The 27,732-nt window shown below is 39.0% G+C and overlaps 1 long non-coding RNA gene across 10 annotated transcripts in view; it reads right to left on the bottom strand.

Annotated features, from left to right (window-relative positions):
- Positions 1-27,732, bottom strand: part of LOC112130070 (uncharacterized) — a 348,783-nt gene that overhangs the window by 102,361 nt on the left and 218,690 nt on the right. Inside the window, exon 4 of one of the 10 annotated variants that reach the window (XR_010140420.1) lies at positions 9,104-9,161. The exons of the other annotated variants lie outside the window; for them this stretch is intronic. This is a non-coding gene — a long non-coding RNA (uncharacterized LOC112130070). The remainder of the gene's footprint in view (positions 1-9,103; positions 9,162-27,732) is intronic. 10 annotated transcript variants of the gene reach the window in all.

The following is a 27,732-nucleotide window of genomic DNA, read 5'->3' as shown; positions in this document are numbered from 1 at the left end:
GTGTCAGGCCAATCTAAGCTCAAGTTTTAAAGTTCTACAATCAGCAACTGGAAAGTTTTCTAAGCTCTCCTACTTTCTACACTCAAGGACTTCTATGCTAATACATTCGTCCTTAAAAGATGGTTAAGAGCCACACATTCTTTGTCTAGTGAATAGAATTACTAATACTCTGGGTTCATAATTGTATTTCTTTAACTCTTAAGATTCCTTAGGGGGTTTCACATCCTGGTATATGCAAGGTACCTCTGTTATAAAACAAAAGAATTTTTCCTTTTTGTGCGTGTGTGTATTTCAGTGCATCAAGTAATGAAATCATGCATTTGGGTTGTAATTCTCTCCTTCCTGGGACTGAACATTAATCATCCAATTAGCTGGTCTGTTCTTCCTCAAAGCAAAGTGTGGTCTATTGAAAGCATTATTCTCACACATGGGGGCTAGACAACTTTTGACCACTATGGGCTGCCTGCAAAACAGAATGGAGTTTTCAAAGGGTGCTATTCATTACCTCACAAATCCTACAGTATGTCTGCCTTGGGTTTATTAGTTCAGTGAAATTTTGATGGATTTTAAAATATATATAAATAACTGTAGTAAAAAGCCTGTGCAGCTTTCACCCATACTTGAACTAAAGAAACTAATAGGCACAAGCGCTATGAATACAAACACACCCAACCGGCTTTGTTTGGTGGGATGATGATTTCACTCTTGGAAGCCCTGCTACTCTTGGATATGCTTTTATTTTTTTTCTTCTAATGTAACAATTTTACATTCAAAAAGGTAGAGCAGAGTGGCTTCTCACTGACTTCTACCTCTATAAATACCTACATAAAGGGAATCGGCTTAGGTTAGAAATAAAACATATAAACTTCAGTCAAAGCGAGAGATTTATGCGTTTTCTGATGAATTTTATCCCAATAACCTTGATCAAGCAAAGAATGCCAAGTAATATTTACTGACCCCATGTCTCAGTCGAGATATTAGAAAAAGGAAGATAGACAAAAGAAACTTAAAAGTAACAAGAAATAAGGAGAAAGAGTAAATGGCAGAAAAATTAAGAGAAGTGAGAAATAAGAAAGCTCTGCATATGTTAAGGAGTTGTCAAGAGCTAACAGTTTCCTAGATTCAGGCTCCATTAAATGTCCTGTATTTGGGGGCAGGGATGAATTGTATGAAGTAGCTTAACTTCCAAGACCCTGTGGCCAATTCAAGAAAAAAAACTTACTTCTAACTTGTTACCACTGGAAGTAACCTCAGAGAACTTCCAGTTCAAACTCACAATTTATAAAATGAAGAAATTATGACTCAGATAAGTAAAGTCGTATTTCAGTGATCTCTCAGCTGATCAGTAGAATAGCTGAGCCTAAAATCCAGATCTACTTTCTAACTCATTCTTATTTCCACTAAACATCATTCTGTATATTTGCTAGACCTGTATAATCTCCCATCATATTGTGTATACCCCTTGCCCTTCATCCTCTACTCCACACACACACACACACACGCATGCACGCACTTGTGCTATGTTCTTGTGAATATAATATAGTATGAATATGAGTTACTCATCAGTTAGAGTAGGTTGGCAAGAAATAGCAAGGGATACATGTTGACAGCGAGCTGTTTGCTTGCAAACTGAATGCAAATACTGTGTACCACTTCCAGCTATGACATACACCTGAATGTGACCTTTGGGAAACTCATGATGAAATTCACAGGGTTTCCTATCCCTGAATCCACCAGATCATTGTGCAACATAAATCCAGTTGTGTGATCCCACCCCATGGGGAAGCAAGAAACTCTGGGGTTGGTGCCGCTTCCCAGCAGATTCATTTTTTGGAAGCAATTCTGTTGCTGTCACCTGACTTGGAAATAGCCATTTGTTATTGTTAGAATTTTTTGATTCAATGGGCTTCTTCCATGTCACATAACATATATATAAACTCTTCCACTTCAAGCACTTTACCTCTTGGGCACTAATCCCACCTCACCTATGCCCACCCTTCCAACCTTTCACTCCACACACACACACACTCCACCCTTTGTTTCCACCCTCAGCTTAAAGGCAAACCTTATTAACTTACTATAAAAGGCCAAAGTGAAATAGGGAAAACATGTTAACTCTAAATTTTCTTAAAGGGGGCTTGTGTGATTCAGTGTCCTCTCCTTCCAATAAACATTGCTGTCACTGACAAGCCTTAAGAAGAACTTAAGCTTTGGATGTTTTCTTAATAGAAAGGATGGATCTATAGAACTCAAACTAGATGTGTAGCATAGAGGATCAGGTGAAATGGTGTCTATCCTTAGACAGGAAATACTTAATGATAGAAGAGCAAATGTTGAGGTCAAGAATTACAAAGACGTGTATGACTGCTATACAAAAGAAAAAAACTTCAGTTTAAGACAAAGAAGGACTTTCTAATGAAAAAGAGTTCCACGCTCCCTCTCTCTCTCTGGTATGTCATTGGAAATTGGATGACCATCTATTTATATCCCCAACAGGAATTCATCAAAGAAAGGCTGGACCAGAGAAACCTGAATCCTTTCTGATTCTCCACACAGAGCACTATGGAAACTCTTCAGATGGTTGGTTGAGAACAGGGAAACATTATATGGGTTTAGAAAAGAAAAAATATAACTGATCAACACAGGGATCAAGAATGGGTCCATTTGCAGGTTGTTCTAACCAACTGTGGAAGTGATCCTGTAGCTCACGGTGTACATTGTCACTAATAAAACCTTCAAAGACCTTCTGTAATGAAAAGATAAGAATGTTTTATAAATATCACACCAAAAATGTATTTGGCTTTTTAACTGTATGAACATACTTGAAGTTTTTACTCTTAAGTAGTGTAAATAGCAACTTTTAATACAAAATTAGGAAAACAATAGTCCCTGCTTCATAGAGGGTGTGACGTTTAAATAAAACAACGTGTGAAATCTGCTTTACAGATCACCTAGCACAGTGAGTAATCAGTAAGTGCTAGCTATCTTATTTACAGCCGCTATTAATTTTCTCAATAATGCATTTCTTGATAGATAGTTCCTTGGTAAATAAGCCGCACTAAGTCAGAAGTATCCTGATCCCAAATTTCCAGAGCTGCACAATGTGATCGGCATTATACTTCAGAGCCTACAACACTGAACACAGTTATCATGCAGATGTTGAATGCTCATGCATGTAGCATGTTGGTATCTGTGTCTACCGGCATGACCTAGTGGGCATAAACTTAGACGGAAGTTGCAACAAAAGCAAGTAATCAAAAGGCTCCATTTTTCTATGAAAGTAAATAAAACTGATTGGTGGAATGAACAAAGCAAGTAGAAAGAATTGGGTCAAGAGAGAATTCATACATACATTTTTTTTGTGTGACTAATTTAGTGGGTTAATGTTTCCTTGCAACTTGTGGTGTTTTCCAGCTGGCTTGAAGAAATAGAGAATTTAGGGCCAAAACATTTGGTGAGTTTCCTAATGAAAAAAATTAAACAATAGCTGCTCTGACTTTTTGTAAGCAAAGATGTCTGAGTTGAACTCCAGAAAGAAAAGGAGCTATCACCCTAGTCTATATATTTATGAATCTATATGCCAAGATTAAGGTGAACACTCCCAAAGTCCCATGTTACTACTCTTTTCTATCACCATACCCGATCAAAAACAGCAACATACACAGAGAAATTCTTAAAAAGCTACCTCAAAAAAGCAAGCAATAGACACTTTTTACCCACAAAAGCACAGAAGGCACAAATTGTCCAAAGGCAAATGCCCGGCTGCCTCCCATCCCAAACACAAGACGGAAAACTGGAAAGCTTAGATCCTTGGTGGACTCTGGACTCCTCAAACTCCTTGGGTGACATAATCTAATTTGAGAAAAAACACTCTCAACTGACCATCTAGCAGAGGTCTCTATTCCAAGGGCTAGCCTTGCAGTGACCATCTGTATTTCTTCAGCTGAAGTCTGCACAAAGAAAACTGAAAAGTTGAGATTCTAAAGCCCAGTTGTTCCTGAACATTAATTTCTAGTGACTATCTGGGATGTTTAGTTGAAGTATTCCTAGGCAGAGAAAAGTTAAAATAGTCTCCAACTGTCAACACTTCTCAGGTCACAAATTCCAAAGGATAATAATTACCCAAAACAAAAACTACCCACAGGACATACAATAATGATTTCTCTTTCAGCATGAAATTATCCAAACTAAGACCACAGAGCAGATGGCAACTTTTCAGTGGCACATTCTATGACTGTTGGAGTCTCAGCCTAATGCAATGATGACATCAGGCCCCTGGACGGTGGAATTCTAAGATGGCCCCCAAGGTCTCTGTCCCCAGGTGCACATGTCCTGTACAATCTCCTTCCTTCAGAGTGGGCAGGACCTATGAATATGATGGGATAGTCATCCCTCTGATTAGGTTATATTCTACAAGATTCCATTTTAACAGACCAGAGAGAGATTCTCCTACTTGCTTTGAGGGAGTAGGTTGCCATATTGTGATAAGGCCACATGTTTTAGATGTGAGTCGTTGACTTATTCTCTGAGAACAACGCCTGGATAACTGCATGCAAGAAAACAGGACCTCATTTCCTATAACCACAAGAAGCTGGATTCTGCCAACAGCATGAATAAGCTTGGAAGAGAACCCTGAGGTCCAGATAAAAACCAAACCAGGTGACACCTTGATTTCAGCCCTTTGAGACCTCAAGCAGAGGATCCAAGGAAATGATGAGATAGTAAACATCTGTTGTTTGAAGCCACTGTTTGTGGTAATTTGTTAAGTAGCAGTTGGATACTAACACCTAGCCTGAGCTGAGTGGCTGTAGGTTCTCATCTACCCACTGTGTGACCTCACGCAGGTTAAATAACTATTTTGAGCTTCAGCTTTCTCATCCCTCAAGTGTGGATTATGAATATATCTGCTCACTTGCTCCCAGATATTTCAAGTGAGGGTGAAAATAGGTATTACTTGTGAAAGTATTTTGAAACTTTATAGCATTAATCAAGTAATTGGTAATGTTAAGTAAAATATTTGAGGTCTCCAGAAATCCAAGGGTCACCAAGGAACTCCAAACTGACTCCAGCTTTTCAAACCAGGGTGGGGTTATAAGAGCTTCTGCTCCCGTGACCTATCTCCAAAGCAAATGCCAGAAGAGGCTTGGGTTTGTCCAACAAAAGATATGGACACGGAGAAAATTTTATATTTCATAGAAATTGGCAGAGCCTCGCCTGCAAATGATTTACTTATGCACACTATATGCATTTCCTGTGACAAGTGCTAGGTACTATGGATAAATATGCAAACAAAATCCAAGTTCTCTTTTTAAGCCAGTTAATGACCCTAAGAAGACACAGATAAGAGATGAACAATTACCAAACTGTGAAAATGTTATACTAGTTGGTAGGCAGACTGCTGGGTGAGCACAGGCAGCAGGGAGTTAGAGCACCTGCTTGTCACAGAGATGTGCAGAAGGGTTTCCCAGAGGAAGGTGGACTTGTGTTGATTGCTAAAGGACAAGTAAGGGTCATTAAGCAGACAAGATGGGAAAAGGGCTAAGGAAGAGGCATTTCATGGGAAACAGTTAGATTTAAAACCCAGAGGCTTGAAACCATGACCCTTTTATGGGACAAGCACGTTAGTGCCATCTGGCTTTATAAAAGAGAACAGGAAGGTACATGAAAAAATTAGAACTGACAGTTAGGGAAAGAGCAGACCATAAAGGACCTTGTATGCTTTAATGAAGAATTTGATATTTATCCTGAAGGTGATAAGGAGCCCTTGATGGCTTTTAAACAGATCTGCATCGAAGAAAGTTAACTTGGGCAGCAGTGTGGATAATGGATTAGAAAGAGGAAAGAATTCAACTTGAGGGTAATTGGAGTAATCTACCTAAGAAAAGCTAAAGACATTCATGCAGATGAAAAGAGGGATGAATTTAAGAGCACCAAGAAGGTGGGACAAGCAGGATCTAATTGGCCAGATTTAATCCGGGAGAGAAATAGGTCATGTTGAATCCAAGGTTTCGAGCGTGAGCAACTGTATAATTGTGACATCTGTGAGTACTCCAGGTCTTATCCTGATAGAGGAGGAAGAATTTAGGTAAGAACATCAGAAGCATCCCAAAGCTGGTCAGGCAGTAGGAGGAGGAAATTTTTAATACAGGCAGACAATTTATGTCCTAGATCCACTGAGGCAAACACTGCCCAGGGATTTTTCCTCACTAATAAAAGAGTAGTTTGGGCAACAAAAGTCCTGTCTGAGACTAGAACAAGACAGTAGTTCTGGGTCTGATGTCTTAAATGGCTAGGCCTACAGATAGTCATTAAGTGAGTCAAAGACAATATTTCAATGGGTGGATCCTCAACTTGCTAAAACTTAACTGTAAGTGTTTAGAAGGCAGACTTAAGCATCTGTTAATTGACTGGCTTACTGGCCTAGGAGTTGAAGGTAACCGTGGCTTAGTTCAGCACATATGCACACTTTTAAAAGGAATTATAAAGTGTCTCAGATAACAAAAGAAATCTAAGTCTTCAGCAGTTCCTCTTGCAGTCAAGAAGGCGGGAGTGGTGAGAGCTCAGAAGGCTTGTCAACATTTTTTTATTCCATTTTTAGAACCACATCATTCAAAATGATGTTTTCAATTATTCCTGCTTTTAAATTGAATTTTGCCTGGAAACAAATACACCACACCACTTTTAGTGCGAACACCCTGTAAAAGGCACTGAGAATGTGGAATCGATTTTTAGACTGTGCACGAGGCCTTATATTTGCCAAATCACACCACTCCTTTTAAAATATATCTCAAGTTGGTCATCTGCTGGGGAGCATTGCTTCATTCTTATTGATCTTCCTCCAACCCACCAGCACTAACCCGAATCCACCTTTCTCAGTGTGCAGTGTTGTGGTTTTTGTATTTATGTCTTCATGCCTATGTTTTTTTGTCTGAATATTTTGTATCTTTTCCATCTCTGTTTGATTGGGCCCAACCTCCTTCTTTACTAAGTGCCCCAAGAAACATGATATGATCCTATCAACACAGCTAATCAACTAGTCCTTATTTATTATTATTCAAGCAATAAGCATACACACAAAATTACTGCAACTGAGAAGACATTTTCTATTATAACTTTCTCTTTGCCTGTCACCTAGAAATTGATGGTTGCCTTCTTTTCCCCTTCCTTCTCCATTATAGTGTGTAAAGGGGACACGATGTATATTAGTCTGTTCTCATGCTGCTAATAAAGACATAACCAAGACTGGGTAATTTATAAAGGAAAGAGGTTTAATGGACTCACAGTTCCACATGGCTGGAGAGGCCTCACAATCATGATGGAAGGTGAATGGGGAGCAAAGTCACGTCTCACATAGCTGCAAGCAAGAAAGTGTGTGCAGGGGAACTCCCATTTATAAAACTATCAGATCTCATGAGATTTATTCACTACAATGAGAACAGTATGAGGGAAACCACGCCCATGATTCAATTATCTCCACCTGGCCCTGCCCTTGACATGTGGGATTCTTACAATTCAAGGTGAGATTTGGGTGGGGACACAGCCAAACCATATCACAGTGACAGAAATCGTCTTGGATTTGGAATAGGAGACTTTCAGTTCCCACAAGAGCTAATGGACTCAGCTTAGTGAGAGAGTAACATGCTGGATCAGCGGCAGAGATTGTAGGGCAGCTTGAGGGGGTGCTATGGAAATGGGGACTGAGAGGAGGCCTTGCAGCACCTACCAGCAGGTAAACCTAAAGGGTGAGGATTAATACAGGGGAACAAACAAGCAGCTTGATTGGTACCTAGGAGAATCAGACCTAAGACAGAATCAGATGTGAGGAAATTGTTAATGCAATCAGAGTTAATGCAATAAAGAGCAATATCTGTTGCAGCTCACCCTTTTACATAGGCCCCAGATTATTTTCACTGATGGAATTAACCCAGGGAACAACACTGGTGGGCTCAGCTCCACTCTGTGTCACTCTGGGAACTGTGCAACCAAGAACAAATTAGGATTTTGTTTTTGCATAGCAGGTGAGGAAACACAGGCTGTGGTCTCTTGCAAAAGTCTGTCTGTGACTTTTCTCACTTTAATCCTATTTTCATTAAACTCAACACAAGCCAGCCAGCAAGTGCTTGCTCACTAGATCACTACCTGATCTTACTTTCAGTTTGGGATACTTTATCATGTATTCCATTTGCTAATTCACCACTGAAGTTTGCCTAGAAGATTTATTTATTCAATAAACAGTGGATCGACTTTGTGGGGAGAGGAAGGGGGTGGTTAGAATGGAGAATGCAGTTAATCAACTGATGCTCCATCTACAAGATACAAAAATGATCTGACTCTTCCCTACCTGGACTCACTAGCAATTTATGATCAATCACCCTCCTTCTTCCTGATACTTCAAAAGCATACAAACTTGCTGTACGTCCTAGTTTGTTTTCTAGGATTCAGTAGTTTCCCTTTCCAAAGATTTCCTTTCTGAGTGGTTTTTCACAACTTTGGAAACTCAGCACAACCTGGCTTTACCTGGCTTAGGCTTTTCTCTAGGAGCCTTTTCTCCAGTGCTAGACGAGAGGAGGCCATGCTGGAAAGCTCAGCTTATATAACCTCATTTGACAAATATGATACATGCCAAAAACCTGACATTTCACAATACAAACTTTTTATGAAGCAGCTTTATGTTTCAAACACAATAAGGCATTCAAAGAGCATGTGATCATCCAACCACCTCCCCAAGTCCCAAGGGTTCATTTAAAAATATATGGGGAAGAAACAAAGCTCTTTCACATAATGGTATCAAACCCACTCTTTTCCCTTTGATTCCCTCCTTTTCCCTTCTGTGTTCTCCAGGGTGGCCAGGCTAGTACCCTTAGAGATTCACTTCACCACCACTCCCAGGGGCTGGGGGGAAACCTCTCCTTTGATCCGAAAACAAGTACACTGAAAGTCCTCTCTGGGGTAGGAGTATTGTGACACATAGCCATTATCTCAAATGAGATAATGAATGAGAAAATGCTTTGTAAACCATAAAGTTTTAAATGTTAGTGATTGTTTTATTATTGTTAGTAATTTATTTATTAGAATTGTTACTACTAATAATAAAATGAATCACCAAGCTTCCTGCTCCAGAGTTCCAATTTAGGCTGCAATGCCTCAGGAAGATATGGAAGCTGCAAGAGACACGGGGAAGAGAGATGTTATCCATCACCGCTGTAGTCTGCTAGAAGAGTTGCTGTGTTTATGAGAGTCCATCAGGACCTCCACTGACTCTAAAAGTAACTTTCCACTGTTGAAGTTCTTCTTCATTGTCATTGATAACGCACCCACGTATCCACACTGTGAAAGGAGGCTTTTATTGCTGAGGCCTCCAGTAATTCCACTGAGAAAATCATCTCTCCGACCTGAAAGGCTTAAGGACCTGGCCACCTTCCCGCCAGCTCCCCTATCCCCCTCCAGGTGGCCTTTTCTCAGACCCCTACCCCTAATGTTGCCCAGCCATCTCCTCATAACTTGGAATCACCCACAGAGAAAAAAGAAAAAAAAAAGATTATGATTCAAGTGAAAATCTGAGTAAGCAAACGTATTTGGCATTGAGAGCTATGGAAAGTTGAGTATGGAGCCAGAGATGGTTACCCGACTCTGCCCATAATTTTACACAGACAGCTCCATGCAGCAATCTTGGTGGGTTCAGAGGAGTGTAATGGGAAGCACTCTAGAATTTTTACTTTTGAGTATTTTTCAACAAATAAGTCCATTTAAGCTGCAATGAAAAGGACTGCCAACTACCTTCTCAACCAGGACTTTAAAAAGAAAGAAACAGAAAAAGAATAATTTATAATGATCAAAGATAAACTGAAATATTAGTCTGGAAGAAATACAATTTCAGGTCTAGAAGTTGGGTTTTATGAGAGAGATAATCCTCCTCTATTTTTTCCAGGCCTATAAATGCAATTTTTATTTTATTTTTTCCCCAGCCCTACGGTTGCTACAAAGGTTGAACATGAGGAAGATTATTGCATTTATTTTCAGGGGGTACTTGGCAATAACATTCTGCAGACCCACCTTGTGCTATTTAGGAGCATAAGTTGGAAACGCCCTGCCAGCTGCTGCTTGTCAATGGCTCTAAACTTCTACTTTTACAGTCTAATGAAGACCCAGCCCTTCTCTATCTGGGGACAATCTGTGAGTTTGGTCAGTGTCTGCCATTTTATATCTCATGCTCATTATCAACAATTAACACAAAGAACAGATAGGATCTTGGCTCTTTCTGCCTTAGGGAAAGAGCAATTTTTTTATGGCAATTGGAATATAAAACTTAATACCAAACCATTCATATTAAAGTCACAGGCTATCCTAAAATATGTCTAACATAAACAATAAATCTGGTTATTATCATTCTACCCGAATCTTTTCTTTGTGCTTTAGAGGGTCCAATAAGGTACTATTCCAGAACAGGAGAGAGGAAGAGCTCAGGTATTCAACTTCACCTGGGCACCCCCTGCATCACGATAACAAATACATGGGAATTGTTCTCCTTTTCTAATATTGGATCACATTTTCTTAATTCCACCTGAAAACAGCTTTCTGGCATTTCATGGTAAACATGTATAGTCATACAACTTAGATGAGGCTACCCTACTGGGCAGAACGTAAATAAGAAAAACTCGCATTGCTCGTCAACCTCTAAAATGTTCAAATATGGGCATAACTGAGAAATAGAGAGAGACAGGACCGTAATGTTTTATCTTAAATTAAGTTTGCCAGTTATACTGAGAAGCTGCTCAGGCTCTTCTCGATCCATCTACTTAACAGTGCCCCAAATTTTTATATAAACATACCAAGGAACTTGTCCCATTACTGGAAACCCAACCACAAACCAAAAAAATCACCCTTCTCATTCAATTTGGTAGCCATATATTCTTCAGGGAATCTCAGGATAAGAAAGATTTAATAGTATATCAAGGAAAACATACAATACAATATTTCCAAGTAATGCCCTTGGTAATAGAGGTGAGTTTGATTTCTACATAATCATATTTTTACGTAATGTAATGTGAGTGCTTTGTACGTAGCCAGCTCTGGGTTTGGGACCCAGTTTTGGCACTAATATGTAACATTGGCAAGGTGACACTGAACAAGTTACCCAATCTCTCTGAGACAGCTTCCTTATCTGTAAAATGAGGATAATTATAGTTCCCATACCATAGACTTGTTGTTGGGATTAGACATGTTAAAGATACAAAACAATTAAAGCAGTATCTGGCACACAGTAATCACTCAATAAATGCTAGCTTTACATTAACAGTCCCAGACCTTCCTTCTGTTGTATCTTGATTTCCTATAGTCATCATTAGCTCTGGCATCACTTAAAGGAGACAATGAATGTATTTCTGAGGAAGAGATCATCTCAGAACAGTCAGGCAAATGGAGAAATGCTGACCAAGGACCAGAGAACCCACTTGCTTACATTGGAGATGAAGAAAGTCTTATTATTCTGGGGATCTAAAGGGAGATGGAGAAAGTAGGTGTATAATTATAATATTTCTAATAAGAAACATATTTGGTCTTTGTCTCCAGTTTCTGGTGCAAAGCTCTTAAAACCCTTGGAATTTCCTGAGTGATAGGAGTCTCTGTTATTCACAACATCACAGGGACAATAGCTCCTGTACTCACGACTCTTCTGGACCTCAGCCTATGTACCTTTTCATTTGGTTCATCCATATCCTTTATAATACTCTTTACAATTAGCTGGTAAATATAAGTAAATGTTTTCCTGAGTTTTCTGTGCCATTCTAGCAAATTAGCAAACTGAGGAAAGGGTTATGAGAATCTCTGATTAAGACCTCAAGATCGGTCAGAAGTACAAGTGATCCAGACTTGCAACTGGCATCTAAAGTGATGGGGGGCAGTCTTGTGGGGCTGAGCCCTTAACCTGTGAGGTCTGTGCTAACTCCACATAATGAGAGTTAGTATTGAATTGAGTTGTAGGACACCTGGTTGGTGTCCAGAGATTTGAATTGCTTGGTATAGAAAAAAAAACACACATTTGGTGTCAGAATTGTTGTGAACAGAGAAACAGTTTTCCCAGAATAGGGCATGATGTTTTTGTTTCCTATATTCATTTCTGGCCCTCTTACAAGTCTGTAAACAGATTCCAGTGATACGTTTTCCAACAGGGAAAGCAATGGGGTGAACCAGAGCATTGAGAGAAAATTGCCTGCAATCTCCACCACCCTCCCACCTGCCACCAAATAACACAGCTAAGGGGTCTAAGCTCTGCTAAAAATGACAGGTGTGTAGTCAACCTCTGTGTAAGTTCTATTTCCCTGGAAGGGCCTTTCTAAGAACAGAGGTAGACTCTAAGTTGTTTTTTTGTTTGTTTGTTTTGTTTGTTTTTTGCTTAATGGAAAGCCATGCTGTCAACAGATTTTGAGACCAATACTTCCAAGTTAGAATGGTTAACCAAATCATCAAGGGAGAAATCTAGAAAAAATACTGGAGTCGCATGAGCTTTTGACACAAACAGATATGGCTTTAAATCTTAAATCATGCTGCCATTTATGAGCTTTAGGATCTTGAGCAAGTTAGTTAATTTATTCTAGCCTCTTTTCCCATCTAGGGTGACCATTCATTCCACTTTTCCTGATACAGTACAAGCTATACTTGTTGTCCCTTGATAATTAATAAAAGTTGCCTTATCATTCCGAAAGGGCCCCAGTTTGGATAATAAATTTTATGGCTACATCCATTCTTCTGTAAAATGAAAATAATTAGCACCTCCTAGGGTCGTTATGAAAGCTAACCATAATCTATATTAATAACTACTATAATGCCTTGCACATAGAAAGTGCTCAGTGAAAGCTAGCTCTCCTTTACCTGTTCACACCAGATCTATACTGTCCAGTACAGTATAGCCTCACATTGCTACTGAGGAATGTGCTATAAATGCAAAAAATGCACAAGATTTTGAAGATTTAGTACAACAAAAGAAGATTAAATATCTCATTAATAATTTTATATTAATTACATGTCCAAATGATATTATTTTGGACATACTATATTAAGTTAAGTAAAATATATTATTAAAATTAATTACACCTGTTTATTTTTCCTTTTTCTAGCACAACTTCTTAAAAAACCCTGGATCACAGCTCCAGATGTTCTGTTTATGTATCTGCTAACCCCCTAACCTCATCCACCATCACCGCCTCACTCTTAGCTTCCCCCTGCCCAGGAATTCTTCCTTCTAAAACTCAATGCAAGAATCAAGTACTCTTTCATCATATTTACCAACATGTTCTTACTTTATTTTCTGGATTTTGGGAGGTAAAAGGGCAGTCAACTAGGGGGCAAAATAAAATCACCCTTGATCATGGCTCCCACGAATGGTTTTTCCTTAGGGATAGAAGCACTGACCTTGAATACATTAGGAAAGCTGAAGAATCTGGGTCAACATTGGAAAATGTCCATATTAGCAAAGAAAAAGGAGCTTGGTTTGCCAGAAAAGATATCGCAATCTCTCCCTCGATCAGATTTGCTAATTCTTGTGAATGCTTGTGAAACACCTCGGGTCTCAAATCCAAATCACATGAAGAACTAGGCCCTTGAGCACCTCATTGGTGCTGTCTCTTTGACAAAAAGCATTTTTGGTTGATGGAAAATCACCAGCTTTCACTCCCCAAAAACATCCGTGAAGAGCAGAAAACAGCCTGACTCTTATAGATGTCCCTGACAGGTGAGTTGAAAAGATATAGAGAACAAACTATAAAGCAAATTTACTCCAAAACAATAATTTAATTCTATCATGCCCACATCACACTGATACAGCTGGTTAAAAAACACAAATGTTCAATTTAAAAAAATAGCAAGTTAGATTTAAAAAAAATTTAATCAAATAGCATACTTAAAATATTTTCAGATACATAATATTTTAAAAATGTTTTTGTTGGGAAGAATCCATTGGCTGGGGTGGTTGTCCTGGCATCACATGTAGACACCTGTCAATTCTGTCATAGAGGTAAAAGAGAAGCTGGTTTCTTAGCACAACCAAAAATGAGCTTTAGTTACTGTACTGAATTTTTCACAGTTCAACCAACCAGTTGAACCAGTTGTTTTAGCACTGCGCAGACACAAATGTGTACATTACTCCCCAGAAGAGCACCATGTCCCCTGACAGTCTTATAGCTTAGAAGGAGGGAAATAGACAACATGAGGAGTATGTGTTGGATACATCTAATATTTAATGTATTCCATGAGATGGTTTGTGTCTGAGCTCCATCACCTCTCATCAGTTAACTCTCGCATTCACTCACCCCACAATCAAATAATTCCCTTCTAATTCTCTTGTTTGATAGCAAGCCAACCCTGGGAGAAACAATGGTTTGGAACAATAGCACCTGAGGTGGAAGAAAACACAGTGGGCCTCTCACTTTCGCTCTCTAACCACAACAATTGGAAAAGACTTTGGCCTGAAAAATCTATCTGCTACTAAATGGTACCCAGATGGAAATCACAGCTGCTGTCATATACCACCTGTACCTACGCCCATCCATCTTCAGAACACGCCTGGGGCAAAGGAGAGAAATCGAGTTGACAGAGCAGTTAAAGAGCCTCTCTTTTCTCCTGCATACTTTTCCTTTTATCTTTTTCTCTTCAGTTTCAGAGCTTCTTGTTCTCACCTTCATGCTGTGGCAGTGCTGACAAAAGAAAACTGCAGCCTCTGAGAACCAGTGGTGAGTAATAGCCCCAGGCTCTGAATACCTAATGTCTATTGTATGTTAGGGAGAGGGAGAGCCAAAGGGAGGAGAGGAATTCGGTCAAATAGCCTGTGTAGAAACAGGACCTTTTGGTGACAATCCTAAATGCATCCAGAGAGTATCTGAGTGTTGATACCTCTCCTCTAATTAAATCCAAGGATCTAATATGCATGGCCTTTAGGAATGCGTTGTTCAAACAGATTTGATTCCTGCCCACAGGCTTTTTAAGCCACTGACCACTTTGAACCTAATTAGAAAAAGCAGAGGACACTGGAGACGTTTAATAAAAGGAATCGAATTGCTGCTTCATCTTCATGACCTGGGATTTATAAGGGAATTTCACTGGCTTTGTAGCAATGTAAAATAAATAGACATTAGATGATGACAGGGAAAACAAAATTGCTGCCAAAGCTAAAAAGAGTTTGGCAAAAGAAGAAAGAACTACTACATAGTTGGTCATTATTTACTGTACAAACCTTTTCATAAAGCAGAGAAGAGAGATACATAGGAATAATGGGCCCTTGCTAAAAGATGAAAAGGGCTTTCTATAGCTTACATTATCCCCTGACAAAGGCACTGACGTGTCCCAGTTGTTACACAATCTTATTGTTCTATTCAGCCATTCAGAAAGCTGAATGAACAGCCCTGCTCTGAAACTTTTAAAGGCTGAAATAAACAGGCCACTCATTTCCAAGGAAAAGAATAAAATTGTAACGGATGGAAATAACTAATTAATTCGTTAATCTTTGCAGACTGCCACGGTCCATTGCATATGCTCTAGCCAGTTAATTAGTCTTTAGCCTGTAATTCTAAAATGTAAATAAGTGCAGTTAGCTAACCCACCAGCTCCTAACAAAAATATCCAACTGTTCATTATTTAATTTAAAAGGAAGAAGGCTTTGCTTTTCATTGGTGGTGATGTTCCTGAGATGTTAACTAAACACCGTGACCTAAGTTTCATTTCATCACACCTTACTGAAATGGTTTTATTCTAAATTATAGGTCCCTCTCCCTACTCCAGAAAGCTAAAATCATGAGGCTTCTTTAACTAAAGTCAGATCTACCCAATCCAACAACAGGAGATTATTTTTAGATGTTAATGAAGGAAAGGGGTTTTGTAAACTGTAAAGTGCTGGTAGCTATATAACACTGTAACTGTAAACTTGAACAAAAGTACATTATTTATTGATGTTAATTAATAGTCTATTATTCTATTAGATTGCATTTCAGTCACTAAAATCATTAGTAGACTCATTCAGCCTTTCAAATGTGTGTGAGAGGTAGGAAGGAGATCGGTGGGATAGGGCAGAAAGTGGAAGCAAATGTGTTCCTATGGCATTTGAGAAACATGGAAGAAAGTCCTAAAATGTATCCAAGAGAATCACAGCAAGGGACTCCTCTAACAAAGAAGAGGACATTGATCCCATGAGCTGTACTGGTATCTTTTATAGTATCCAAAGCAGAGCAAATCCCCATTTAATTAGGGTGGTCAGAAAATGGTGGGTTCTTATTATTTCCCCTCTAAAGCACTGTGGGGCCCTATAAAGACTGAGTACCCAACTGGCCCTACATCTTTGTGATCACACGGCCTTGGGCAGGATACTCGTCCTCTCAAAATGTCTTTATTTGTTTTTGAATGTTTATAAGAGACTATCTGAAATTGGATAATTTATAAGAAACAAGATTTATGTCTTACAGTTCTGGAGACTGAGACATCCAAGGTTGGGGGGGCACATCTGGTGAGAGACAGCCTTCTTGCTGGTGGGGACTCTGAAGTGGCCCACAGGTTATCCCATGGAGAGGGGGCTGAGGGTGCTCCCATGTGCCCACTTAGGACTCTCCTCCTCTTCTTATAAGCGACTAGTTCCCTTCCCATGATAACTCATTAATCCATTAACCCATTAATTCAAGAATGGATTAATCAATCCATGAAAGCCAAGCCCTCATAACCAATCACCTCTTAAAGGCCCACCTCTCAATACTGCCACATTGGGGATTAAGTTTCAACATGAGTTTTGGAGAGGACATTCAAACCACAGTACTAAGCCAATGCTTCTTCCTCTACAGGGAAACTGGGAAACTGACACTTCCTGCCTCATATTGTTGCAGTTGCAAAGATCAAATACCAAGGTTATGGGAAGATGTTTTGAAGCCCCAAATAAATGTGTAATTTAATTTATTCCAATAAAGACTCATTGCACAGGCTGGGCACAATGGCTCACACCTCTCATTTCAGCTCTTTGGGAGGCCAAGGTGGGCCAATTGCTTGAGCCCAGGAGTTTGCGACCAGCCTGGGCAATATGACGAAACCCCATCTCTACAAAAAAATACAAAAATTAGCCGGGTGTGGAGGTGTGCATGCTTGTAGTCCCAGCTACTTCAGAGGCTGAGGTGGGAGATCGCTTGAGCCTGAGAGGCAGGGATTGCAGTGAGCCGAGATCATGCCACTGCACTCCAGCCTGGGCGACGGAGCAAGACCATGTATCAAAAACAAACCAACCAACCAACCAACCAAGACTCATTGCACATATAAGCAATAGATCAACCATTTTCAAAGAACATAGCCAAAAAAAATCCAACACTACACAAATCTTGAATATAATTTAACCTTTCTTTGAAAGTTTAGAAAGTATTTCAAGATGAGGCAATGCTTTTTTCTAACATTAATATGAGCATCGATTACAGAAATGTTCCACTGAATTACGTGGCAAAAATTAAAATTCTGATGATTTTATGTCCATGGTTGCTTGAAATATGAGCTATCACTAGCTACTATATCCCATTAGGCCTTTCAAGTTCACATTATAAGTTATAGAAGAGATAGGACACCTCCATTGTAAACATCAGTTGACTTAGACGATTTCTGTCAGATATTATTGATTCAGCAATATAAGAAGGCGACGACGTAGTCCCAGCTACTGGGGAGGCTGAGGCAGGAGAATGGCGTGAACCTGGGAGGCGGAGCTTGCAGTGAGCCTGGGAGGCGGAGCTTGCAGTGAGCCGAGATCGCGCCACTGCACTCCCGCCTGGGTAACAGAGCGAGACTTCGTCTCAAAAAAAAAAAAAAAAAAGGCGACGAAAGGACAAAGGACATGGATTTGGAGAGTAAGCAGAGATGCTGCCAATTAAAGATACCCCTTACTCAAGACACTTTATTTCTCTCTGTTGGAACATTGTCATAATATACTGTCATCTACTAAAAAATTACTGTAATAAACATAAAAATCTTCACTGTCTGCCATGACAGGAACCCCATGAGCTGTTATGCCCTTTTGCAATGCAGAACTTTCCCAACCATATATGGTGGCCCTGAGATGTGTAGTTTTGCCCTTTACACCTTTATTTTCTATTAGTACATTTACTTTTTTAAAAAGTATGAACTATCATTTGCAATTTGAAAAACATCAAATACAGAACATTTAAAAAATATATCACTAGACCTCAAAATGAATCTTAATGGCAATCACAGATTTCAACCCCTTCAAGCAGATTTCTGAGTGTCTGAACATAGATGTAGGCTCTGAGACTATGATTTCTAGCTTGTTTTTCCTAAATATTCACTGTGTAATTGGGACACTATTACTTAGCCCCTTTGTTCCTTATTATATCATTTATAAATTTTATAACTATATTTTAATAAAGGTACTTAACATCTAGATAATAGATAAATGGTTTGTCTATAATCCCTAATTTATATACAATAAGTCTACCAACTTTTATGGAAGAACTTCATGAGTTTTAAACTAGTATAATATTTAATTTTTAGTATATAAACATCTGATATGGTTTGGCTGTGTCCTCACCCAAATCTCTCCATGAATTGTAATAATCCCCAGGTGTCAAGGGCAGGGCCAGGTGGAAATAATTGAATCATTGGGGTGGTTCCCCCATACTGTTCTCATGGTCCTGAGTAAGTCTCCTGAGACCTGATGGTTTTATAAATGGGAGTTTTCCTGCACTAGTGCTCTTGCCTGCTGACATGTAAGACGTGACTTTGCTCCTCATTCACCTTCCACCATGATTGTGAGGCCTCCCCAGCAACGTGGAACTGTGAGTCAGTTAACCCTCTTTCCTTTATAAATTACCCAGCCTTGGGTATGTCCTTATTAGCAGCATGAGAACAGACTAATACAACATCCCATCAAATTATAAATGAATCTGAGGCTCTGATTCAGACAAAATAATTTTTTCTATTCCTGCTTGTGTTGTCCAGCCTTATCCTCAATATTTTAAACAAGTATTAAAAATATATTAATATTGGAAACCATCCAGATCAGTTGATTGGGGATTGGTTAATTATAGGGAATTAGTTAATTATAAGTAGTAATTATAATTAAGTTAATGATGATGTATGAATATACTGGAATACTACAGAGTCATCAAAATGATGAGGCAAATGTATATATTGCTTAGGGAAATAAATTAAGCCAAAAAACCTGTGCATAGTATGCTAGTTAGAATAAATAGTAAAGGATGGATGGATTGGTAGTCACATTTATCTATAGAATAAAACTGGAATGACATACAATACAATGTTTCAGTGATTCATGAATGGTTGGGATATGGCAGTTTTCATTTTCATATTTGTACATTTCTGTATTTGGTGAACTTTGTATAATGATCATGAATTGTTCCTGTTGAGAATGTTGTTGGAACAGTTGTGCTGGGAAAATCTCTACCTCCCACAAAGTATTTTGGAGAAAGGAACTGTGAACAGCCTGGAGGAAAATTTAATATTTAACTCAAACAAGTGGCGTCCACTATATTCACACTGGCAGAGCTTTTCAGAATTAGAGTCTTGCTTTCTCTTTGTAAGCATCAAGGTTGATTTTTATGTGTTCTAATCTTAGTTTAGTCCTTTAACCATTTTTCCCAGGATAATAGAAATGAAAGAATGTTGTATTTTGGCTTGCTGAGTTAGAATGAATGGAAAAACCTTAAAGGAAACAGCAGAAGGAACAGTGAGAATGACATACATTTTCTTTTTTTTTTTTTTTTTTGAGGGTGAGTCTTGCTCTGTCACCCAGGCTAGAGTGCAGTAGCATGATCTCGGCTCACTGCAAACTCCGCCTCCTGGGTTCAAGCGATTCTCTTGCCTCAGCCTCCCGAATAGCCGGGATTACAGGCGCCCACTACCGGGCCTGGCTAATTTTTGTATTTTTTAGTAGAGACAGGGTTTCATCATCTTGGCCAGGCTGGTCTCGAACTCCTGACCTCATGATCCACCTGCCTCAGTCTCCCAAAGTGCTAGGATTACAGGCGTGAGCCACTGCGCCCGGCCGACATACATTTTCTCCAGATCACTGCAGCCTAGCTTAAATATGCTTCTCTAGGTCATCTCTCTATTTACACCTATATCAGTGCATCAACATCATAGGCTATTATGTTCTCAAATCTGTTTTCAATATGAAAATACAGACATGAGAACGAGCCAATGCTGCTCTCAGGATCTTACAATTCATTCTGCATCTACACAGTCCTGGAGTTCCAAACACAGATTGCCATAACAAGAGAATTAGCCAGAGCACTAACTGTTTTCAAAATAACAACTCATTTCACTAAAATCAGTGAATGGCTTTTTTCAAAGCGTAATTACACTTTCTAGCGGAAGACATTAGGTCTACTGAAAGTAAGTCACCTAATTCACAGATACCAATGATGAAAATCTTCTCAAGGCATTGGGGGAATAAAAGACATTAATTCTCAGTTTGTAAATGAACATGAAATATGATGTGCCCACGGCCATGTGGGTGTTTCTCTGCAGATCTGCCAGTAAGCAGGCATAATGTGCCAGTAAGAAGGCGACGTGGAAAACATAGCCAGGAACTGGGACAACTTGGGAAGCTGAAAGAAAGAGTTGTTTAATGTGTAAGCTGTCGTCTGCACACACAGAAGCATTTCCATGGCTATGAACAAAGGGTAACTGCAGGGTGGTTTATTAATTGAAAATAAATGTCCTTTTCTTTGTGAAATGGCTAGATATTGAAAAACCAAACACATGATAAGAGGATGTGCACAGTTAGCAGAGAAACATCAGCTTTGAAAAATCTGCCAACAAGGAGAAAGTTTAGAATGTATTGGTTTCCTGGCTCTGCACAACAAATAAACCACCAAGGGATTCCCAAGGATCTAAATAATGAACTAATCTCTCTCCTTTTCCCTTTCCATCTCCCTCTCCCTGACTCCCTTCTCTTATGTGCATCGGAGAATGGTGAGCAAGTACCCAGGGAACTACAGTATTTTGGGTCCTCCTTCTCACAAGGCAACTAACACCTGAAAAAAAAAATGAATCCCATACATTTCATACTAAAGAACTGGGGGCTTACTACAAGACAAAAGAAAAATTAGATCTCTAGTTCCCAAGGCAATTTTTCCCGCATCGTTAAATAAATATGGTCAGCATTCAACAATTGTGCTGATGAACTGAGTATGTGGATATACTACAGAATCAATTTTCTTACTTATTTTATTTCTAGGCTCAGCATCAGGTTGTTAATTTGCACATTTAATAATGTGGCTCCATTAGAAGGATCTACTTGGCTGTATGGACCAAATCCTATATGAATGAATTTAAATTTGCTACTAGGCACTGCTGTAAATTCTCCAGTGAAGATGGATTGTTTTGGAGCCTCCCCGATCTGAGCTCAAAGAATCCTTTCCTGATGCAATAATTAAGACCACAAGAACATCATATTACTGTATATGTCCCCAAACTGATACAGTGCTGGGCTCAGGAAAAAGCTATACATATACACAGCACATTTTATGAGATCCAGTACTTCCAACTTTTCTTTCTTCTCTTAGACAGATGTAATTTGTGCCTTGGTGTGAATTCAAGTCAATGAAGTACATTCTGAAGATAGTATTTGTTCATCAATGATGACTAAATGTACAAGGAAAAACTTCGATTACCTTTCCTCCTTATAACTGTTTCATGCATCATAGAAGGAACTGGGAGATAGCATGGTTAAACATCTATATCACAGTTTCTCCTACTGAGCAAATTAGCCCCCTTTGCAAGAGACAGAATTGCAACCTAAAGGGAAGCAAAAAGTAAGTGTGTTCTGGAAATTAAGCCCCGTCAAGAAAGACATTTTTCTGTTCTTCTTGATGTCTGAAAAACTATAATAAAGACATTTTCCTATTAAGTCTCTGGGAAATTCGTTCTGAGCTATACACAGAACAACTAAAAAAACATGATTTTGGTTCCTACGGTTCATTTATCAGTCCAATGTTAGTTCTGATTTTTTACCTTTGGAAATCCATAATCACATCCCTGGACTTCCAGCATGAGAGTCTACTGGCTTTAGTGAGCAAGAAGGTAGATTTTTACTTATTTATTTGACACTGCTGTTTGAGTTACTTCCATTTTCTTCCCGGTGCTAACAGAGATGAAAATAAATTCTTTCAGGGGAATTGTGGATCTGGCTTGGTGGTTTTTAAAAAGAGACAAGGGACTTGTGAGAAGCAAAGGGAAACGGAGATGGAGCCAGGGAGAGTACGGGCTGGAGTGGAGAGCTGCAGCAAGACTGAGGGTGCTGGGATATCTCCAGTCACAAACCAGCCCAGTCACTCATCAAAGCTGAGCCCAAATTTCCCTCTGTGTCTGTTATTATGAAGCCACATGTGACATGTGCCATTTTCAATACTGAAATGAAAATGGTTAAAAAGATTATTTTATAAATCTCAAAAGCAAATTATCCTCCCCTTATTTTTTAAACCATAAATCGCATTCATTTTTTCTCAATAACATCAAAAAATTTTAAAACAAAAGAGAAAAGTCTCTCCAAACATGCACAAAATCCAAACTCTAAATCTTCCGATGCTGGAAACAAGGTTGAAGAACATGAGAAATCATTCTAACAGCTGTTTCTATACATGAGCTCTTAAGGAGAGAATCTCATGGTGTCACTTAAACAGCTGTCATATTGAGGAAAAGTGAATGTACCCATTGATGTAATGCTCCTGGGAGGCGGGAGGAGTCGTGGTTTCTTTGAGAAGAGAGGGGAGAAGGGTCAGGGAGGTATGGCTCTAACCTGCGAACAGTGGTTGAATTGTTTAGAATGTTGATTCAGGATCCTACAAAGATCCCATTATCCCTATTCTCAGGTCGATTGTACACCTGACAAATGGCAGCAGCAACATTACCAGACCTGAGAGAGTTCTGTAGCTCTCTAATGTGTGCCAGCATTAGGTCTGATAGCCTCTCTCTTCTCTCTCTCTCTCTCTCTCTCTCTCTTTCACTCTCCTATTTTGATAGCTGCCTGCTGTTTAAGCAAAGCCCTGAGTTTCCTGACAGCTGATGCCCAGGTGGTCTCAGTATCAATCTAAACAATTTGACGTGAAATTGATCTTCCAGGGTTGGTGCTAGGGGAGCTGGTGTCAACACAGCATTCCAACTTCAGTAAAGATAATTCTTTCATCATCAAGGGCAAGGGGAGGGAGGACTAAGAAGAGCTGACACAGGTGTCCAAGTTGCCCACTTGTATTTGCTTTTGAAACTCTCATTGTGATGACATCACCCTATCAAACGACTGTGTTTGTTGATGTTTGTTTATGTGGGTTGTCAGTATATAACCATGCACAATTACAGCTGGGATCAACCCACTATATTAAAAAGATGGAAAAATTGAACCACAAAAGGAACTATTTGAGCAGAGAAATGTTGATGGAAGCAAACAGGGAAAGTGCACCCTGGATGGAAATTTCCATAGTTTTAAAAACAATCTGGACAGTGTGGACAGATGAGTGGCTCACAAAAATACATATAGTTGACTCTTAATTGTGCCCACCAATAAAATCTCACTAATATAATAGGTTATCCAGAAATAATTTTCTCTTTAGTTTTTCAAATCGATACGTAAATTTTCTTGGAGGCAGACTTGCTTTGTTAACTATGTTTGGCTTAGGATTCACTTGGCTTGGCTTTGGCACTTCATTAATCTTTTGGGGCAGTATATAAGTTCAAAATAGAAGTCAGAGTGACCTTTGTGTTTGCCTGAATCTACGGTTGTCAATGGAAAGGGAAAAAAAATCTTTGTAGGAGAAAATAAGTAATACTCATGAGTTTAGTTTGGTGGCATGAATAGGGGCATTTCTTTCTTGAATCTCACTGAGTCGGAACGGCTGGAAATGAGGAGTGAACCAGAGCTGCCATGCAGGAATAACACTAATCCTTTGCCTATCAGAGTTGTCCTGAGATTAGGCTAGATCTTACAATCACTACGAAAACTTATTGGAAAGTGAAAAACTTAGATAAGCAACTGCTTCTTCAGTTTCTGTAATACTAGAATGAGCTGATGTTGGAGAGACCCAGACTTTTCCACTTAAAGAGTGTTCTGAAAACTTATCAGCCTATAAAGATGAAAACAATCTACATTTAAAATGCCAGTCCAATGCATTATAGAGCATTTTCTAGTTTAGAGCAATGTGAAATTAGAGTTAGCAAATGTACAGGCTCTGCAGAGTGGTGGAAGAGTTGTGCACCAGCAGTGGAAGTCCCAGTGTCCCAGTCCTGCTCTGTGATTTTGTGTGGGCTGAAGTTGAATATGCAAACTCTTTAAGTGACTTTATCCTTGAAATACAAAGGAAATAATAAAGAACACTACAAGAGTGGTAAGAATCTCACTAAGGTGACTGGGAATTGATGGTTGAGCATGTTGAAGAATTAAATAGGAACAATGATCGAGGTCTCATTTCTATGCAAGAGGTAAACAAACGCTTTAAAGTGTTTAGAGAGGTAAACCAAATTACTAAACTTGAGTTCAAACCTACACCAGCCGAACCTTCCTAGAGACATTTCCCAAAGCATGGTGAAAAAACATTTTGGGTAAGGGGGACTAAATTCATCTCACTTCTCTACTCCAAACAGTGACCCTTCACACATCAAACATGATCTTTTCCATCCCAACCTAGAGAGTACTAGAAGCCAGAATATTGGGTGAGCTAACTGACAAATAAGATAATTTTTATAACGCAATTCTGTTCTGGTAAGAGATGAAAGCTGTAGCTTCTCAGCACTTTACCTGATTTCTTCAACTAATCTATCATCCACTAAGAAAGTTGCATTACAGTTTGTCAATATAAGAAAATCCACTTGATAAATCAATCTTGCTGTAGTACTGAATGTTTTCCACTGATCACTACTTTACCAAGGACTTGAACTAGAGCTGTAAGTATTTTAGATCTGTTGTGTTCAAGTGCCTTTGTTCTTCATATGTATATAATAAAATGTACTAATGTCTTATTTAGTATCATAAAGATATAAAATATGCAATCTAAGGCAACACTTCAGATAACTTGTTTACCATTCTATGCTAGAATCAAGTTCAGTTCTTGGCAAGTAGTGGATGTTCAAAGTAAGCAAGTCAAACACGTTCTTTTAACAGCATGAGTTGTTTTTAATCTTAATCATTTTATTACATACATTTCAAGGACCAGGGCACTCTAAATATAATTTCATGTTTTAGCAGTATATCAAGTTTACAGGGAAAGCCTCAATCATTTAATTGTGCTGTAGTGATGATGCCTTCAGAAACAGCATTGAGGAGTGTAAAGCAATTTTTCCCTATACTAGATGGTCCCTTCCTAACATCAGCCTCAGTAAGCTTGTTTCTCTCAGGTTCTGCTTCTCTCCACTCATCATCCATTCATTCCACAAATATTTATTGAGCACTTATCTTGTATTATATCAGGCATTAAAGTCACAAAACTCCTAGAAGCTTTATTCCTGTAGAGAAAGGTGCTTGCCCTTTATAACAATTTTCTATGCTGCTCAGAAACTTTTAACTTATGTATGATTTTATGTTTGTTTTCTAAATGACTGAGGTTTCTAGATTTCCAAATTGTAGATTAGTGGGACATCAGTGAAGCTAATCTTCCTGCTTTATATCTTTACTTAGTGCTGGCATTTTCTCTCCATCATGTTTTATGTCTTTGTTTCTAAGGACCAATAGCCAGGAGACAGTAAAGACTTTCCCTTACTTGATAGTGCTGATCCTGAAAGTATATCTCAAAAATATTCTGGGTTGGTGGGAAATTATAACAGAGTAGGATTTGATTTTTTAAAAGCCTCAGGGACCACATTCACGTAGCTCAAAGAGTACAAGCCTAGCTCTTTCCAAATGTTGCTATGATTTCATTCTCAGTGATGTGTGTCTGCTCAAATCAATGCCATTTTGCTGTCACGCTTGCACCCAATTCATGCTATGCCCCGACAGGAGGTGCATGCAACAGTATTGAGGGACTAGGCAAATTTGAAACAGCCCATTGCCCATTAACTAGTTTTACAAACAACAATGAAACAGGAAATAACAAAGCATGATCCTTGAATTAGTACCTCAGCAAAAATACTCAAGAGTTTTTCCACAGTCTGTAAATTGCTCCAGCTGTGTTTTCACAGTTTATGAAATTGAGAGAGGCAAACTCTAGAGACAAATTAAACCTTGGATCTGGTCAGAGATGATTTTACAGTAAAGGTGTTTGGTTATATGGCATAGTCTATAGATGCACACAGAACTATAAGCCAAACTCTACTGAAAATACAATTTATCTTATACATTGTCCATCCGGAGGGATAAGAACTGGTGTATATCAAAACACATATCGATCCAGATAATGAGGTCTGTTTTATTGCTATGTTTTACCAGGAGAGGATGAGGGTATAATATTTTATTATGAAACAACTAATAGAAGGAACAGAAAAACACACGGAGATGACCTTACTTTGGAACAAAATGAACAGTGGATAAGGAGTGCCACCTTTTGGCTATTGCGTGCTTTGACAGTTTCCAAGTTAAAATGGATTTTGGCTTGGTTAATATTGAGCTTTGCAATTCAATTCTGAAATGTTTCTAAAAGTTCTTTTCCAGGTATCTTTGGGTCTCATCCTGCTTGAAATGAGCCTTCACAGAATTCCCCAGGTTCTTCCCAGTTAGTTACTGCCCAGAAGGTTAATGCTAGTCATTACTGCTCACTATTGCTCCCCAGAGCACCAATGATGTAGCCAGGAAACCAGGAGAATATTGAAAAACAGAGTACATTTTAAAATCACAATGCACTTCTGGTTGGGTTGGTACAGAAGGAATGAATAGAAAGTCTAATTGATCTAGCACAGTCCTTAGAGTCTAATAGCCCTGAACTTAACCCAAACTATGACATTTTGGAATAGATTTATGGTACCTAGTTGGGCCTGTGTAGAGTTTTCCAGAGAAATAAATTAAACATACATGTAACACAAATAGCACACAGGTATAGATGCATGTCACTGAGACTCCCCACCTCTAGAAAATCTAAAAATAGCCGCATTGGTGCCCTCTAACTGTGTCAAAATGGAAAGATTTTGGAAACTAAAAATTGACCAGACATGGGTCACCACACCATGGAGGGATAGGAAATAAAACTCCTAGTCTCTCATTCTCCAGAATAGGAGCTTCAAAAGAACACAATGAAAAAGAGTTCTCATTTCTATCCCAAACATGGCAAAGATAGTTAAAGAAGCCAAGATTTTAAAAGTCTTCCCTGTAGAAGCCTTTCCTGAATGCTCCAGAGATTTCTACTACCATTGACAGCTTCATAAAAGGAAGCAACAACTCTTTGAGGTCCTCCTGCCTGGAGAGTAACATAAACATGCTCTATATGTTCCAAGTCCCGAACTTTGCCTAAGCAATAGTCATGTTTCCTTCACCTTGTCCTCGGGGTTTGCTAAGTTCCTACTGCAGGTTCATGTGCCTTGTTCCTACAGAGTCCTACAAGGAAAACAAAAGAGTTGCAGCTTAAAAAAAAAAAAAACAAAAACCTGTCCCTGTCTTCCTCACCCCATGAGATAAATCAAAGAACCAAACAAGACAAGGTATAATTGAGTGCTGAGATGCTGAATATAACCCAAACAAATAACAGGCTGGGAGGACCTACGTGAGTGTTTGGCACACATCACACATTCAGAAAATGTTAATTTGCCTTTCCTTTTTTCCTTCCTTATGGTAAC

The sequence above is a fragment of the Pongo abelii genome, chromosome 1, assembly GCF_028885655.2.
Source record: "Pongo abelii isolate AG06213 chromosome 1, NHGRI_mPonAbe1-v2.0_pri, whole genome shotgun sequence".
Classification (NCBI taxonomy): domain Eukaryota; kingdom Metazoa; phylum Chordata; class Mammalia; order Primates; family Hominidae; genus Pongo; species Pongo abelii.
This window is presented reverse-complemented; position numbering and strand designations above follow the sequence as displayed.